Source organism: Dreissena polymorpha, chromosome 2 (assembly GCF_020536995.1).
Source record: "Dreissena polymorpha isolate Duluth1 chromosome 2, UMN_Dpol_1.0, whole genome shotgun sequence".
Taxonomy (NCBI): domain Eukaryota; kingdom Metazoa; phylum Mollusca; class Bivalvia; order Myida; family Dreissenidae; genus Dreissena; species Dreissena polymorpha.
In genome coordinates, this window is record NC_068356.1 from 151000544 (window position 1) to 151020325 (window position 19782).

The window sequence follows — 19782 nt, forward strand, 5'->3', positions numbered from 1 at the left end:
AGAGTTCGTTCAAGTACGCGCATTTTACTGTGCAAAATCCGGTAAAGAACTTATATGTCCCAATTATTTATCTTCGCGTAATAACTCGCAAGGCATTGCAATTTCCATCTTGAGTAATCAAGACGCACGTCCTGATAAAATCACCGTTAACAACTGCTAAGATGAGCGAGAACATTGAAACACACAACCTCCGAGCAGAGATTTGAATGGAACCAGCATATCTCGATCAAATCCCTGCCTTCATAACCAACCACGTGGTGATCGCCTAACCACGTGGCACAATATTTTTTCCGTTGTAAGATTAACTTTTGTTTATTTAGGAAATTGTTTTAATTATGAACCTTAATGTATACGCTTTTAAAAAAATATGCAAGAACATGATAATACTTGCAGTAGCCCAACTTTGCTCGTATTACAATGTAATTGTACTTAAATTTGCCCCAAAATTGATCGGCATGTACAAATCTCGTGACAAACATATGACCCTAGCTGAAAGTGCACTGTAACACCTGTATGAGGATCAATGGCACATTCCGGCATTCAACAACATGTCACGAATTAAATTTAATAATTCACCAGACAGTTTGCAAATGTATTGTCTAATATAATTAACATTAATAAACGGTGTCTTGAACGACATATAAATCAAAATACAAATACACACTTACAGAAGTCTTATATAGGTACGATGCATCTTGGTCGGAATGTAAATGTGTCATTTATTAGGTGAATTAACAATTACTTGCCAATTTCAGTTTACATGTATTATGGTGTGGCAAGGTGTCGTACTGCTTTTCGCATTTTGGATTTTCTAAGGATAATAGTGAATAATGCCTTAAAATAACGGCACCTCTATATCAGAGAGAAAGACAGACATTTTATGCACAAACATACATGAGTACCACTGACGGTTATGAAGAGCCGAAGTGAGAAGGAATACAAACATACGAGCACTATGTATTGTACTGACCGGAGAAAGAATACGGAGAATGAAAATGAAAAGTTGTAATGATCAGAGAAGAAATATGGAGAGGTATTCTGATCCGAAAAGGAATATGGAGTAATGTGCTGATCATAAAAGGAGTATTGAGAGTTTTGCATCAAAGGAGGAGTGAGGTTGAAGGAGGAGTAAGGTCGGAGGAGGAGTAAGGAGATTTGTGCTGATCCGAAAAGAAGTATGAAGAGCATCGCTGATATGAGTGATAATCGGGACATTCGATATTAGAAGCGATAACGTAGAGCTATTTTGAACAAAAATATGTAGAGCTCTTTTGACCTGGGAGGATTTTGAAGAGTTGGGCTGACATGATACTGAAAATGGCGATCCGTGGAATTAGATTTGCTCTGATCTGGGGGATAATATAGCGAGTCGTTTTGATTTGAGAAGAAATATGGGGAGATATGTTGTTCCGAGATGGAATATTTGGAGTTGTGCTTAACTGAGAAAAGGTATATGGAAAGTCACGCTTATATGGAATGGAATACGGAAAACCGGATTTATCTCCTAACTAAGAATATCCTGTTTTGAGAAGGAATGTGGAAAATCGTGCCGATCTTGGATGTTAAACGTAGTAATGTGCCGAACAAAGAAGAGGGAATATGGGGAGCCACAACAACAATGACCCACACGTAAAGGTCCTATATACCAAGTACTGAACAGTTTGGCCTTGGTGTTCCTGTTGTTGATAAAAGTAGATTCATTCTTAAAAACTGGTGCAACCGGTTTATCAAAAAAGAGAACATAACAAACATATGCTTTCTTTTAGACAAAGAGTTTATGCAACTTGGAGTAGTCAGATAAACATTGTAGTTATTGTTATTGTGAAGTGTTTCACCTAAAACTGTTTTTGAGTTTACGTATGTTGAATTTATCAAGAAGTTGGAGTCTTGAATACATATGAATACATGTAAAATAATAATTATGTGTTAATCCTTCAACACAATTGTTATGTTATAAATGAGCCACTAAAGACTCAATTATAAAAACTCAGTGCACAACGGATGCTTACAAATACTTGACACTATGTAATATATTTTCTGAGCGTTTCTTGACACATTAAAATTGCACATTTTTTATAGCTCGTATACCATAACTCCTTTGAAACTATAAAATGATCGTTATAACGTTTGTAGAATGCACAATCAAGCAATTACGACATACACTTAGTAAGGATTTTTGTTTTACTTTCGCTTTATTTATTTCTTAAACAATTACAATGACTAAGCCTTAATTGTGTGCGGCCTTATGCATTCTTCAAATTTTAATTTACATAGTGAATTTTGCCATTTTGAATTAGTTACAAATAAATTGTATATGCACCAACCAAATCTAGGGACATACTTACTGAATATGTGCAGTTTTTTTATGTATAAGCAGCTTGCAGGCTACAACAAAACCCAATGTCCCAACCAATGAAATACAAATTCCCATTGTACGATACATGATTATAGCAAGATTGTTGTTCAATTAATTTCAATACTTGAGTCACCATTATTCTAGCCATCAGTTCAAACTCAGTCATTTCTTACTGACGAAAAGCTACCGTATAAATTAGTGCGCAGCAAATCATTGGGTATATAGAAAATGACTTGAAAAGTTCCGTTTCAGTTTGTAATTCCTGTCAATCAAGAACATTTAAACATTCAATTGTGCTAGAAAATTATTGGTGATCACATGCACGGTTATTCAAATACACCGTCAGTGAAACTTGAGCTTTACCAGCAGAAGAGAAAATGCTATCCTTTGTTGATGGTAAGGACGCGATAACTCAAAAAGAGTTTATATAAGTATATATGTAAATAGGACAACATTGATGATAAGGGGATACGAACTACTACATTTTTTGCCGTTAATGTTATACAATTGCAAAATGAAATAGTGAAAGACTTCTACAAATAGTTGCCCCAATTTACAAATGATACAATTTTTATTCCGGACTATGTGCAACCATTATATTTATACAATATTTCTTGGGTCATATTCCTAAGGGCTATTGACTTCACAAGTTGTTTGCAAAGACTAAGCTTGTCATGTGTGATTCGAGGAATATAATCCGTACACTGGAATAACTACAATATACTTTGCATATGCACGTATTGCTTCAAATTTAATAATTGAAATCCATAATAATGAATTTACCAAATACACCAAATAAGATCAAATTCTTGTTAAAAAAAGAAGAACTTGATTTGTCATTTGGAATACTCATCTATATGCAGGACTGAGTAAGTTTGTTCACACATAATAATAATGTTTATTTATCTTAATTTAATTATAATTCTCTTCAAATAACAATTGCTTGTAATTTTGAATCAAAACTCAATATGTGAATTGTGTCACCTATACATGGCTCCATCCAAACAGAAGTGACCATTAAGCGGAAAAATATATTATAAGGGTACATGCAATATATATTTGTATATAGCCAATTCGTTGTAAATGAATACAGTAGTTAACCCACTTATATACAATTGTTCTGCCCATACGATTAACTTTTCACAGGATGATCATCAATAATTAGAGTCCTTGTAATCATCATTTAACATATTATAATAAAAAATACTGTTGAGTATTTGTTTGTTTTTGAATGCAAGAAATTCAGAAATTCATATAAAAATACACACATGCATACTTTCTATAAAGATATCATAACAGTACAAATATGTACAAACATTTTATATAGCATGTAAGTTTCATGAACAGAGGTGTAAATTGATAGCTTAAATTCATTTTTTGACAAAACAAAGTAAAGAAATGCAAGACAAAAATAGGAAAGTTGCACACAGGCAAACAACTAGCAAAGAAGCAAAACATTTCGATGTACTCATTATGGCATTTATTTTCAGTGACAAATATAAATTTAAGTGCAAAGTCATTAGTTCTATATGCGTTCTTTAATTACAGACCATCGTTCGTTTTTTGTTTTAGTAAGTTTGATATTTTTATGTTTGGAGTAAGCCCCCGATAAAAACTTAAAGTAACTATTATTATTTCAAAAAGTGTTATATTTTCTAGAAGCACAATTATATTTTGTATCTTTAAAAGCTAATATGTTCAGTTGTTATTTTCGAATTAAATACGTTCAAGAATAAATGATTTACAATTCATTTTATTATATATATTTAATATGTGTACTAAGTCTGCCTTTAGATAAATGATCAGTATTTTGACTCTGTCACATTCCCAAAAACGATGGCTGTTTGTTCTTCTTGGTTACAAAAAATACAAATGTATAGCTAGTTTAATTCATAACATACATTTAAGAATTAGTTCCTACAATTTGGTGAATAATTCTTTACAAGAACCACTGTAAGTACCTCTTGTTATGTAGAAATGATTTTTAGAAATATTTTATTTTTATTTTCCTCGCTATTGAGACTTCCCCATTTTTTATGAAAATAGTTTGTTTTTTAAATAAAACATTCATATATGGATCTAGATAAACTTGTATTATTTATAAAAAAAGTTAGCATTGCATGGCAGGGAAGGCATTTGAATATTTTTGCTGTTATTATCTAGATTTAAGGATATAATAAATGTCTCCACTAAGTGAATAAGACCTTCATAATGAATAAAGTAAATATTTTTACCATTGTGTTGTTCAATTGGTGTTTTGCTTAAACATGAGTTTGAAACAATTACTTTAACACGAACAAATCTTATTCCCATGTCATGCATTGCTTTAATACAAAAGGGGTTCATAACCGATTATGAAATTATGATTGTAAGAAACTGTTAACATTTGAAGTATCTAACAAGTCAATAAACTGTTTGTAACATGTAAACACTTCGAACCCGAAATCATTTTTTATAGTATTTTTTTACAATAGTAGCATTTGTTACCGTGTTAAAAAGTGTTCCTATATTTAAAAGCGATACAATACAATTGGCTCATTTACTTTCACAACATGCATACAGTTTGCAAATTTCCATTCCACACATAATCAAACATAAGTTTATTGATTGTATCGATGATTTTCTTTTAAGGGGTTGGTATAGCATAAAAATAGTGAGTAAATAATGGAAGTATTTTATACTTTATAACAGTTATTTTACGTATAGGTGTAAGTAGAATTTTTCCATGGTTTATTTGATTTTCGTAAAAACATAAATCAACCGTAGTTTGGAACATGTTATAAAATATTATTCCATACTAAGTAAATGTGATAACTCCCCGTGTACATTTGTATTTAATTTCGATTGATTTTGAGCTATATTTTATTTTTATATGTATTTAACTTCACCTTAACATGTACACAACATCACGTGTGTTCACAACGAAATTCAGTATTTAACCTCAAAGAAATAATAAAAGGCACTTTTGATTTCAGGGTTCTTACACAACTATAATCACTTATTTTCTCTCTATCAATTATGATAAACACATCATCGATCCAAAGGGAATTACATTTAACACACATTTTATTTTGAATAGGAAGTGGACAATACTATTTTTTATAAAGAGGGCTGTAAACTACATTAACACATACACTATTTAACTTTGTTTGTGTTCGAATATATATAAAACTATATCAAGTAATATATGGAAATAAGGTTTAAAGAAATGAATATGTTGTAAATAATCTTAGTAATGATCACTTAGTACACAACCGATCGTACATACAATAAAATATGCATTTTCTGTAACACAGGATTTCTGTGTGCTGTATAAAGAATCGATTTTCGAAAAATACATTAATTGTATATATACTAAAACAAGTAATAGAATTGAGCAGATTCTGGTAGCGTTCGCATCATTTAGAAATACCAATGGGGAGATTTAAATGATCTTAATAATATAAATTATAATACATATTTTTATTATTATTAATTGAATTATTGTTTTATAAGTAAAATTTTTATAAAAACGATTGTAGTACGTGCATTCATTTTTTTGTTTCACTTGTTTACCTATTAGGAACATAAGTCATATTCTTGTTATTATAGGCAAATATGGGTTTGAATATATCCAGAACATATTGTTCAAGTTCACTTAATATCATGGAAAATACAACAATTATTTGTGTGAAATATACAAATGCTATTGTAAATATTTACTAAAAATGTTTTGTAACGGATTGAAGCTTACCGAAAAATTGTTTCACGGTCAATCTGGAACAGAAACTTAAAACATTACATTTAAGACTACTTTTAAATGTTTTTATTATTTCTTTTGCATTCATATGAAGTTCGATCTTCTTTTTTCGATGTATCTAATAAGGTAATATTTTTGCATTTTAAAAATAATATTTTATCGTAGCAAGTGATGTGTACGTTATCGTGAAGTTCTTCGATAGCGTTGGCCTAAGGTTAATATCCGTCGAATCTCACGTTAACACGTTTGTTGCATTCATATTACAGCCATGTATGTGAACGGATGAAACAAATTTAATGATGTACCGCAAAACTTACATCAAATGTTGATTTTAACTACTATCAGTACTTTCCAACCGGAAGAGCGCACCTCAAACATTCTGACAGCTCGCTCAAATTCCACTTTGCAAATTAAGAAATAGAAAACCTCACTGTGGGCCCTATGGCAGAATAGTGACCAGCCAGGAAGCCCCAAATAGTATATGGACCGAAGCTATCAGTTACTATTTATAATATGTACCGTATTATTGTTGTGCGCGAGTTGTCTCCCTGCGAAAGTTGGACACTGAAAAATTCGCTTCTGTATACAAAATTCATTTTTATTGTAAAGCATTTCACATATTGAGATTCATTTTATATGGAGATAACTGCTTATATCACAGACAACATGTTGCAAAACATAGATCCCAAATATAGCATTTAATTTTCGTTTTTTTTAAGATGTCATTTATAATAAAAAATACACACTCGTGACTTGCCAAACGAATCGTGACTATTAATAATATGTACGGTATTATTGTTGTACGCGAGTTGTCTCCCTGCAAAAGTTGGAATGCGCTTCTTTATACAAAATTGATTTTTATTGTAAAGAATTTCACATATTGAGATACATTTCATATAAAAATATAGGTTTTTATTACAAACAACATGTTTTAAAACATTGATCCTAAATATAGCATTTAATTTTTGCATTTTTTAAGATGGGATTTATAATAAAGAACACACACTTGTGACCTGCCAAACGAAAAGTGCGTTTACCCTAAGTACATAAAGCCAAATTCTCTAATGTGTAAAACTTGCACACAAGTTACAAATAACTAACATTCTAGCGGGCACTATTACATGCGCGCGCATCTTTACAGGGCACTATTCAAAATAGCGCCCGCGGACTATGCGCGCGCATCTTTACAAGGCACTATTCAAAATAAAGGACCTTTGATGTTTATAAACGCAAAGAAGAAACAAATTCATGTGAGGTATTATAGTTGTAGATAGGTCTTATAAAATACATTAACAATTGTTTGTAATTCCGATAAAATAATTGAGCTGTATACGCGGTTTCCTGTTTCCAAGAAAACAATCATAATTTCATACTCAGAAATGACAAATGTATGTGTAAAATAATGAATTCACTAAAACATGCTAATATAAATCATATCAAAATGTAACGCTATTAGCTATTGATGTGATCGGTTTGGAAAATTCAGATATTCAATACATGGATTGATCATCAGTATTGTTTTAATCTTTGCAAACATAGCTGATACAATCCACTTTCAATGGACGTTGTAAGCTAAACTCCAATTCATATTTAGTTCAAAACTTTAAAACCTTAAAGTCTCTATAACGCTCAAAATCAACGAAAATTTCGTAAAGTATTTCGTAAAATAAAGTTTACACCTAGACAATCAGTGTTCTTTATAGCAATAGCCACAATTTCAACGCTAGATGTGGTATGGTTACATAGGTTTTTGTAGATACAAAATGCTCGTTTTTATTTATTTGTGACCACAATAAATTCCATGCTAATTTCCTGCGAATATATCTATTCATACGACACACGAACACTAAAATGGTACCATGTTCAAACCATAATAAAAACGAGCATTTTGTATCAACAAACATCTTTTTTACCAGACCACATCTGGTGTTGAAATTTCGGCAATTGCCATAAGGAACAATGATTTTTAATTGTTTAGCTTTATTTTACGAAATATTGTACGAATTTTCGTTGATTTTGAATAGTAATGTAACTTTAACGTTTATACCTAGACAATATCACCAAATACTTTAATTGATTTTAAAACTAGATATTTCACGTGTGCACACTCGAAAAAGTAAGGTGAAATTCGAAATATATGACAACGAAGGAAAAACAATTATATTGCACATACATGTATCCATAAACATATTTTGTATTTAAACTAATATTATTTTTTATTGATGAGGTATTTTACAAATAAAGGGAAAAACAATAATAAGTTTGATTGATTTGATTGCCATTGATTAACATCAAAATACAATGATTCAAACACATCATGAGTTGTTCATACTCTACAGTTTAAACTTAAACACAATTTTGTTTTTCTATTTAATCTGTTTATCTTATTCACAGCTCACTTAAGGCGAAGTTTACTATAATTTAATATAATTTTCATATAATTTTAGTGCAGACTGTCACACGTTAATTCAGCTTTGTTTATACTCTCCAATTATGCACACATACAAAATAAAAACCCTATAAGACGCATATAAACGATATTATATTGAACACTGCGATGTTTGAAAAAGAAATATATATTACGTGCAGTAAATTTCTCCAATATACAAATATGCCTTTTGTTTTGTTAACCTGATGTTATTCATTAATGTACCCGAATCAAGTGATTTTCCAATAACAATTCGTTCTTCAAAATCCCAAAATCGAAACATGTTTGAGAAGTAAACCCAAATGTAACCCATATTTACTATTTATAATTGACAATCATAATACTACACATAGGTATACAAATTATATTTTAGGGCATACCCAATAAGGTCTGTGTCATTTTTTTCTGTTGTTCATCATGATCTATGTGAGCACGGCGATATTTGACCTAACTTATATGCATGTGTTAGTATAGAAAAAATACATGTTGCATACGAATTTAATTTCTCACTGAATTCCGCTCTGTTGACTTTGAATATTCCACCAAACAATTCTGATTGATCAAGCTTTCAAAAATTTGTTTATCATTAAAAAAATTGATATTGTATGTGAAAACTGAGACAACCTAAACTTTACAAGTAGTTTATCGAATGCCGGTCATCAATTTTTCGAAACAATTTTAATCAATTACGCAGTATCAAGTATCTGAAGCAGACTTAAATTTATTTGATTTATTACAACTAGTTGAGTTTAAGTTGTTGCTCTACTACAAGAACTAAATATCATATTAATGCTTAAAGCATTATAATCTTCTTATCATTTAAAACATGTTGAACAGTTACAATTTTACAGAAACTAGTGTTTAGAAAAGACCGAAAGTTCAGTTCTCTCTATCTTAATCACCATGTTGCCTGAGCATTAAATAAAACACATGATTTGGCATGTGCAATACGTTTCAACATATAGTTTGAAATGTGTGTAATATTGATTAAAACACAAAATATCGTCCACATTCTACCGGTTTTATTCAACACACATATTAACGATTCAAACATGGTAATAGTCATGCATTAATAAAGAAATTATTCAAAATTGAGATTGTAAAGCTCATGTTTCAATAGCACAATTCGCTTCATCGACTGCATACCCACAACTATGATATCAAAACCATCTTATAAAAATGTCCCTATGAACATCATTCCTCATACTGATAAACACATCGTGTATACATAAGTAAAAAAACGTGCTGCATAAATCCACACATTTTGCCTCTGACCTTGAAATGAAATACATTGTAAATCAATACATATAGATGCAATTTGAAAGTGTGGAAAATTGTCATTAAATCTATTGCCAAGTTAGCAAGTAATTTATTATTTTTCAAACGGTACCGCTTTTAAAACCGAAAGTACGATTTTTATACGTATACGTCCATTTCGACAAACGCGATTATTTTTAAGTTTTAAAATGCAAACAGACGGATTCCTACCTTGTAACCACCAGTTTATATTCTTACTGGCATACATAAAATTAAATCAATAGCCTAGTAAGCAAGTAATTTATTATTTTTCAAACGGTACCGCTTTTAAAACCGAAAGTAGCATTTCTAGACGCATACGTCCATTTTGACAAACGCGATTGTTTAAGTTTTAAAGCGCGAAAAGACGGATTTCTACCTTGTAACCACCATATATATTCTTATAGGTATAGATAAAATATGTTTCTTATTTATACTTAAATTTACTAAGCCAAACAAGTTGTGTGGCTTTAACTTCTACCTTTCACTATAAATTAAATGCACAAAGTACATTCGTATTTATCTTCTCCGACTGTTGATTACCGAGATAAGATTAAACATATAATAACATGCACAGTACTACATCTATATAACCAAAGAGTTAACTGGTGATTGTATATGAATGTTGGATACTGGACTTATCGATGTATTGATACGTTCTGCTCCAACAATTTGAGGCATATTGAAGAACTATGAATAAGGACTGTGTATAGTGCAAATTTATCACATACTTCATTGACCGTCTGATCCAACTCAAGTATTAGGCAATAACTATTTAGGTTGAAGTTATGGATTGTATTTAAGTGTCTGCTGCTCATACACATATAGATCGAGAGGTTCTTGATTTATGTTAATTATTAATAGGTCCTATGGAGCTCCAAACCTCCCAACGGGTACAGGGAAGTTTTCTAACATTGTGATAATGCCATTAAAAAATACAATATTATGTGTTATATTGTTTCAATCATGATTAGGAAACAATCAGATCGAACGAAAAACAATCTTTGGTACCGTCTGAACTCAATTAGTTTGAGGAGACTTGTTTAACTTATATATATATATATATAGCGCTTACACTATGCTGCAAAGTTAAAGACCCTAAAGTTCTCAATATTGTAGTCTTTGGTTCCGAGTTCCGGGTTCGAATCCCGCAGTGAAGTGTCGCGCTTATTCAATTTGTTCTTGAAATTAAACGGCTTGCATGTACAAGAAATTTACAAGCAAATAAAATTGTCGAAAATATTATATTCACCTGTAGCAATAACCACTAGTTTTTTGAAACGTATTTATTAAGCACGTTAAATTGCTTTTATTAAATATAGATGTTAATAAAAAAGAAGTTACCTTAGTCTCCGTCATTGTAATCGTCGTATACGTCAACAAGCTATTATTCTATATGTTTTTGTTTGGATCTAATCCATACCTTAAAAGATCAGTTTGGCACCAAATCTAATTGTACAACAAGAATTCGGACGATATATAGTGATAGAACATATTTATTGGTATGTATGTACTATAAAATAATACCTGGACAATTGTTAATTGAAATTTAGTAAATAACTTAGTAATCGTTTCAAAATTGATGGTTTTAACTTAAAAATACGAGTTTCCACTATAGATTGCAACTAGTTTGCATTAAAACAAATACATTCGATTAAACAAATCATGGTATTTTCCACATTACCCTCACATAAAGTCGTATTTTCTATTTCAAGGTATAAGTCTTTGAAGTGCAGTTTTAAAATTGGGACTCTGTTTAATAAAACATAAGGAGATTCCAATGGATTGTTCGATGATAAGAAAATAATGTTTACGTTTGTATTGTTTGTAATGAGGCTTACGCGAAACATCTTTTCACATGCAACGTAAATAGAAAATAAAATGTAATGTCAATAACAAGAACGACTGTGTAGGCGTAGGCTCAAAATCCATATGGATTAAAAAATAACAACTACGGTTATCGGATATCTATCTATAAGCGTACTATATAATCAGCAACGTTTTATGACAGTTGGCATGTTATTTAATCTGCATATTGAATCTTGCTTCGATTAATGAGTGTTGTAGAAATCCGCGCGCTTTTAATTGACTACCGCATCTAATATTGTGTACTGCATCATTGATGACTCCACATATTTGGTGTGTACGATACCGCTTAAGACCAAGTGATGCAGAATAAATTATTTCATATTTTGAAATATTGCAGGCATTTTGCTGACATGCCATCTCTACAATGAAGTGAGTTTTTAGCTCGACTATTATATATGAAATATATATAGTGGAGCTATCCTTCTCACCCCGGCGTCGGCGTTAGCGTTAGCGTGCAAATGTTAAAGTTTTCGTACTACCCAAATTATTTTCATTGTCCCTTGACATATTGCTTTCATATTTTGCATACTTGTTTACCAACATGATCTCAACCTTTAAACAAGAGCAGACAACTCTATAAAGCATTTTGTCATAATTATGGCCCCTTTTCCACTTAGAATATGCAGCAAATGTTAAAGTTTTCGTACTACCCCATTTATTTTCATTGTCCCTTGACATATTGCTTTCATATTTTGCATACTTGTTTACCAACATCACCCCAACCTATAAACAAGAGCAGACAACTCTATCAAGCATTTTGTCATAATTATTGCCCCTTTTATACTTAGAATATGCATATTATTAATAAATCTATGTCAAAGTTTGCGTACTACCCCAAATATTTCCTATATCCTTTGACATATTGCTTTTATATGTTGCATACTAGTTTACCAACATGACCCCAACCTATTAACAAGAGCAGACCACTGTATCAAGCATTTTTACATAATTATGGCCCCTTTTACACTTAGATAATTGAACATTTTGCTTAAATTGCCATAACTTCTTTATTTATGATCACATTTTATTATTACTTTGACAAAACAACACTTACCTGAATACCACAATGGATTCCACCCAAGCATCATCTAATAAATTACCACACCCCACATTATACCCCCCTCTCACCCCCACCCCCCCCTACCCCCCCTACCCCCCCCCAAATTTTTTTTGTAATTAAACATCATCTAATAAATTACCACACGCCACATTATACCCCCCTCTCACCCCCCTACCCCCCCTACCCTCCCCCCCCAAAAAACAACAACTTTTGTTTCCCTTTTTTTATTTTTGAAAGATCGTCTAATAAATGACCACACCCCACATTATACCCCCTCTCAACCCCCCCCCCCCCTAAAAAAAAAAGTTTTGTTTTCCTTTTTTATTTTTTAAAGATCGTCTAATAAATTATTGAATATGAACAATTTCCCCATGAAGGCTTACGTTATACTGTCAAGCACTCGAATAGTCGAGCGCGCTGTCCTCTGACAGCTCTTGTTATTGAAAATATTCACTGAGTCGTTATGCAGTACATACTCCTTCATTATTATGTAAAAGCTATAGGATTCGTTATCATGCCGAAACGTGTGAAAAGTTTAACTCTGACATCAATACAATTCATGAAATGGGGTCGAGTCATTTGAATATACGGATAACATGACCGAATACGACATACATTACGTTACGGTTATGGGTGTCCTTTACTTGGACTTAAGGAATTAGATTTTGTTTACATATTCAATATAAACCATCAATTCTCCTTGGTGTGAACATAATGACGTGTATACCTAGGCAGAAATTTAGTTTATAAAAGGAATGTAAACTATGCTACCAAACGTCATTATGGTGTAAGTGTGCTCAAGAGCACATATTATTTGATGACGATTCTATATATCTGAATATATCGATCAATAATAACGTGACTATAAATCTTCATACTAATCCTTTACGTGGATAGTCTTTAAATTATGGTAACAAATTGTTATATAACTTGAACACGTACCATTGTAAACCAAATATAAGTTGCAGATAATTACTTCAATGATAACATATTGAGGTGCATTATGGAATAATGTTTTTAGTATGTGAATATAACCTTCAAATGTTACTTTGTACTGTGATCTTGAAAAACACCCGTTTCCTTTTTCCTGATATATACTAAGGAACGGCAGCTTTCATTTGATAATTGCAGGGGATTCTTTTGCCAAAATGAATAAACCATTTTTCCCCTCTATATTTCATTATCACAACTATAGTAACATAAACATTTGTATATGCATGCAAAACATAACTTGACTTTATATACCCCTGTAAAATGGCATTTAAGCATGTTCTTTTTCTCTATGTGTTAATGTATCAAGCATTCAATGCTCACACAAGCTTTTTTTTAACAATCATCACATATCGTTTGTCGCACATAAAAGAGATCTAGAGAATTTTCATTGCGTGCATTATTTATGAAAAAAACACAAGATTATCAGTCAATGATATTTGCGTATCTACAAATAGCATGGATTGTTTTCCACTTGTAGATAAACGGAAAACAAAGACAAAGTACGTCTTGCCTTACTGATTTATTACAAAGCAATGAAAACGTACCATATATTGTACCATAACCTTCTTTTTCAGTACATATGATCACATCATAAGTGTCGTCTTTTTCATTATATATGTTGGCTGTTTAGGGCCTGTAGTTGGCACTTGTCTGTATCTTGATTGGATTAAAGCAGTAATTTTGCAATATAGAGAATACTATGTCGGTTTCGAATAAAGCAAAGTTTATTTTGTGAGGCTTAGAAAATCTGAACCACGAGTCTTGGCGAGTGGTTCAGATTTTCGGGCCGAGCAAAATATACTTCGCTGTATTCGGCACCGACCTAGTAATCGATTTTTCCCATCAATTTTCTTACCGTAAATTATTTCTTTAAAAATAGAATAGGAAAATAGAACTACACGGAAAATCCAAAAGATATTTAAAGCAAATATTGTTTTATCATTTTATTCGTACCGAGTCTAATAAATTACAAAAAGATCAGGAACTAACCTGTTTTTCTGTTTATCATACCTCTCTAAGTCCCCGATGTTAAAGAAATAATGAAAAAATACTAAAAAACTGCAGTTTTAGCGGGAAAGAATATGACTTTTGTCGTTTGACGTGTTAATAATGACGTCATGAGTACGCGCACTTAATAATTGTAAATCATGTTTTTTCGATTGTTGTGTTGCATTTTGTGTTTAAAATATATAACATCTTGGATCAGATTGTTTGTTTCGTTGAATCTGATTCGAAGGTACTAAAATGATTACTTTATAGTTGATTCCGAGTAATATGACCATCCTCCGCCGCGCGTGACAGCTATATTTCAGAATTGCCGAAATAGAGGAAAATATATTCCACAGTGGTTTATTTCGACAATGCACGTCTGGCGATGGGATAAAATATTTTATAACGCTCACGACTAGATGCAAATAAAAAGTAACCACTGGTAAAATAATGCTGGTATTACATGTTGTGTGTTTAGTTAAAACTTCAGATGCCGCTGGACTCAATACGCCTATTCATGTACTATGTACTTGTTATATTCAATTCGTAAACTTTTCGAAAATTGCCCTTGCGGTTGTTTGTGTTGATACGAAACAGTTTATGCCCAATTAACGTCATATTGTTTAGATGTTATGCCGATTTATGTAATATCTATTGTATTGTGTTTGATTTAGCGGGAATCACAAGGTTGCGTTAATCGTTACAGATTTATTAAGGCCTTCGCTGTAAGGAAGTCTGTGTACATCAATTTAAGAGCGTATTCGGTCAAACAATATATACACAAATCATGGTATGATAATTCCAAAATCGCCATTTAACAAATGCGCAAATAAAATATAATACACGGTATGCGTATTCATTAAAACAGAGATCTAAAAGACTTCCAGATAAAAAAACTAAAACACAGGGATTTAACACCAATGTTATTCAAGAGTGATATAACAGTGAACAAGCGCTATTTCTCACAAATTTTCTGGTGTCATCCTCGCTATTGTGTATGAATATTTTTCTTGCTTAATGTGGTTAATTTTTCAGTAAGCGTTTGGCTATAAGCTGCTAGATACAAACGACCGTATGAGTGTTGCTTCACGTTCCTTCTATCTCAAGATGTGTGACATCATTTTCATGAGAAAAATCCATTAATGAACCGCTAATGTAGGTCGATAATATCCAAGAATACTTTTTGTGCATGGCATTGTCCCAATTAAGGGTTTTAATGGTTGCATATTAATAAGTTATCAATAGTGTATAATCGTTTCTGTGGGATTGAACCTTTAACCATGTCCTAGCCTATCAAATAAAAAGTGTAAGCGTTACATTGGTAAAATTTATATACCTGTAGTTACGCGGGACAAATGATATTGCATGTGTATATAAAATACATTCAAGGACGCGACTTTTCCTTTCGTGACACTCGATCACCTCTTAGTTTTATTTATCAGTTTATTTAGCTTGGTATAATCAAATACTGCTACTATTGATTGTTTAATAAATTACTCCATGAGATGGACTCAGAACGCTTTATACTGGCATGCGATAATGAAAGGGGATAAGTGGTTGTAAAATAATATATCAGCCATAAAACTGCACGTAAGACAAGACAGAATGATATATACGCTAGTTTAAACAAACATGGTTCATTATTACCATGTTAGACATTAAATGCACATGCAAAACACAAGTGTACACGAACGTTAACAAACCAATATGAGTCTGTTAATTTGGAAAAAAAACAACGAAAGTTAACATATCATGTGATTCGCGTGTCCTGTCCGCATGTAATTAGGTATTAATAATGTATATGTTTTTTGAGTTTATACAAGATATTTCTGACGAATATGTCTAATTGAAGGAAAACTGATTCGAATTCGACAGGCACAAAATGGTATTCATGATTTCATAAAAACATTATATAGAAATGCTTCATAATTGATAAATGAAACAAAGAAACATACGTGTAACTGGCTCGATCAGATTTTATTTCATGTAAAAAAGTTTTTGAAGAAATTATACGACCTGGTACCGCTTCACACAATTAAACAAATCGGCACTCGATCAAATCCACAAATCTTTCTTTTGCAGCTATTGGAATTGTATTGTGTCTTTTGTCTGTTCACTTCGTATTTAACAGATATGTTTCATGCAAAATTATTAATGAAATCACAAATTCAATGTATTGAAAGATATGTATATGTTATCATCAATTTGACAATAATTTACAGAATCTGATTCATTTGGGTTTTTAAGCTGTTTGTTATGTGGATCGATACATTTTGTTTTGGGGTATCGGACTAAATAAATCTGCAAAACTAAAACATACTTTCACAAACAGTTTATCGTGCATATCTACTTGCTAACCCAGTATTATTGGATAATTTTGAATCGGAATCGGTGTTTCTGATTAAAATCAAGCAAAGACTATCCCTTTTAAAGCCTTCCGGCATTGATATCAGCATTTTGTTGTTGAAGGAATACCATTCATCAAACCGATGAGAACTACGTCAATATAAAGCGTCAATGAAATTCGATAAAATCGCACACTTTAACGAATGCAAACTTACCACAATGGTTTAAATAATAATCGAAACCCTTGTATACATTTTGAGAATATAAATACTTCGGAAAGGGAAATATATCGGGGGAAAATGCTATATGTAGGTAAAAAAAATCTGACGCATTAAAATATTTTCAAAAGCACTTACCGTATCACTTATTATTATTTGAATTCAACAATCAGTTGAGCACGCCAGGGGTCAGCGTTTATTTTAGCTACATATAAGATCTGGTTTTCCAAAGTTGTGGAGTTCCGGATAACACCTATCAACAGATAAAATGATAACATATCGGAACTTTTTAGAAAGCATGTTAACATATCAATTGCTTGAATGACTATGAAAGTTACGATAATGAATTGTTTCTGGTAAAGATCAAAACTAGCTTATATTCAAACCGGTAACATGTCATTTGGTAAAAGCAATATGGGGACCGAGTTTTATAACATTATCAACATAATTATTTTACTATTTAAGTTTAATATATGACAAATCCCCCACCCCAAAATATCTTGATGGTATTTTGTCATTGACAAATAACACGTTTAAGATATCCCCTTAAATGAAGTCGTGGGTTTACGCAAACTTAAGTAGACATAGTTATTACCTCTAATGACCAATATCGATTTATTATGTTTAAGCAAAGATGCGTGTATAAAAAACACATGCTATGAATATGTTTGCTAATGCGGTACGATACAATTTCAAGAAAAACACATCTAGATAAATCTTAATTAATATATCTGAATTGCGAAAGATGCAAATATCAGATAATAAAGAGGACATCATCTCATTACTGTTAGCCGATTAAAGTTTTGTTCACGGTACACATATAAGTAGATGTATAGTAATTATAACGAAAGCGTTTAGTGATATGATAGTCTATAGATTTATCGTCGCTCACCTAAACAGCGTGCATACTTGCATCTGTAGATCATTTTACAACATTTTATGAATACAAACTTACTGATCAGTATATACTTAGCCCAAAATGTTTAAATATTAACCTGGGGCAAAAGCAATCACGATGTTGTATCAGTTTGCTTTAAACAATTGTTATGAACATTCCTATGCATATGTATGTCGTTAAAGCTGGCTTTGCGTCACAAGTACTACATTGTAACAAACGAACTTTGTGAATTAAAAAGTATAGAACTCTGAATAATACAACTTATATGTAAATGTACTCACATAATGGTATTTTACCTTACCTTCAATGATTTCCTATAACAATACACATCATAGAATAAGATATCATCCGGCCTATCATCCCTTTGTACCGTGTATTCAACCTTATTTGTGTTTATAGCGACAAACTCGTTGCTAATAAATAGTGATCGCCTCATTTTGTTGAACCAATCGAATTGCATGTGTGTATACAGGCCTCTTGACGGATGCATACCTTTCTTCATAACAGTTACTGTTATCAGACATGAAGTTTTAACGTGCTCACAGTTGACAATGAGTATCTGATAACCTTGTAAGTTATTGTTTACAACAGCGGTATTCAAGACAAGTAGAATAATTAAATTAATATTACATAGCTTTTGATGCGATGTTTTATATAGTTTCTCAGTAATCATCGGCTTTCAAAGCAATCGATCAAACTAAAGAGGTTAAATCTAAGATCTTCCAATCATATAGTTGTTTCCGAAACTCGTTTTTCTTCTTTTGCTCATAATGCAGGCTTTTAAAGCAAGAACCTCACATTTTCCATAGCAAAGGTGACATAGTTATTGTTTCTGAACACTGATGCAGAGACCCAAATAATTTGTGAGACGTACGGTCATTGTTAAGGTTATGCAATGTTTAAGATGAATGTAAAATCTGAAAAGGTTAATGCATGTTGACATTTTAGTATTTAGCTTTTGAATAAGTTATAGGCACGTTAAGTTAATACATAAGATAGGATGTCATATAATACCATTTTTGCATAAAACAAGATCAGCAATGTTATTAGAAAGAAAGTTGAATCATTTCCTGAAATAGTTTGGTAGGACATGACAATTATGAAATGAAATATGTTATTGCACGTTGATTTAGCTTCGTTCAATATATATTTAGCACTACACAGTCAAACGATATTTTAAAGCAACATTTGTATAATTGCGCAAAAAATATAAAAATTAAAAATATTCTTCATGAGTGTCATAATTCAACAATACGGCCATCATCGACCAGGCGTCTAAGGGAAAACTAATTTCCTTAATTCCATATAATTTATTGGAGCTCTTTTAAACGTGAATTAAACATTTTGAAGTGATTAATTTTGTTTATAGATCATACATGTATTGTTGTTGATATACAGAAAAAAAGTGAAGTTTGCTGTGAACAATATCTGTGAGATTGTCAGTTTAAGTTATAATATATTTAAATCAAATGATTAATATGATGAGTAATTTTAGTTTTAATATACTTAACATTGATTATAGTGTTTATGAAAAAAGGGTACATAGCAAATGCCATTTGCATGTCATTTACGTACATTTACTTAAATTA

At 31.6% G+C, this 19782-nt stretch overlaps 1 protein-coding gene across 3 annotated transcripts in view; it reads right to left on the reverse strand.

The window, feature by feature from the left end:
- Window positions 1-18623, reverse strand: part of LOC127869438 (uncharacterized) — a 25145-nt gene extending 6522 nt beyond the window's left edge. For 2 of the 3 annotated variants that reach the window (XM_052412019.1, XM_052412017.1), the window contains exons 1-2: window positions 18495-18623; window positions 17434-17548 (exon numbers count right to left, since the gene is read on the reverse strand). The gene's annotated coding sequence lies outside the window, so the exon portion shown is untranslated. Of the gene's footprint in view, window positions 1-17433; window positions 17549-18474 lie in introns of all 3 variants that reach the window. The other variant, XM_052412018.1, reaches the window with a different exon arrangement.
- Between the last annotated feature and the right edge of the window lie 1159 nt (window positions 18624-19782).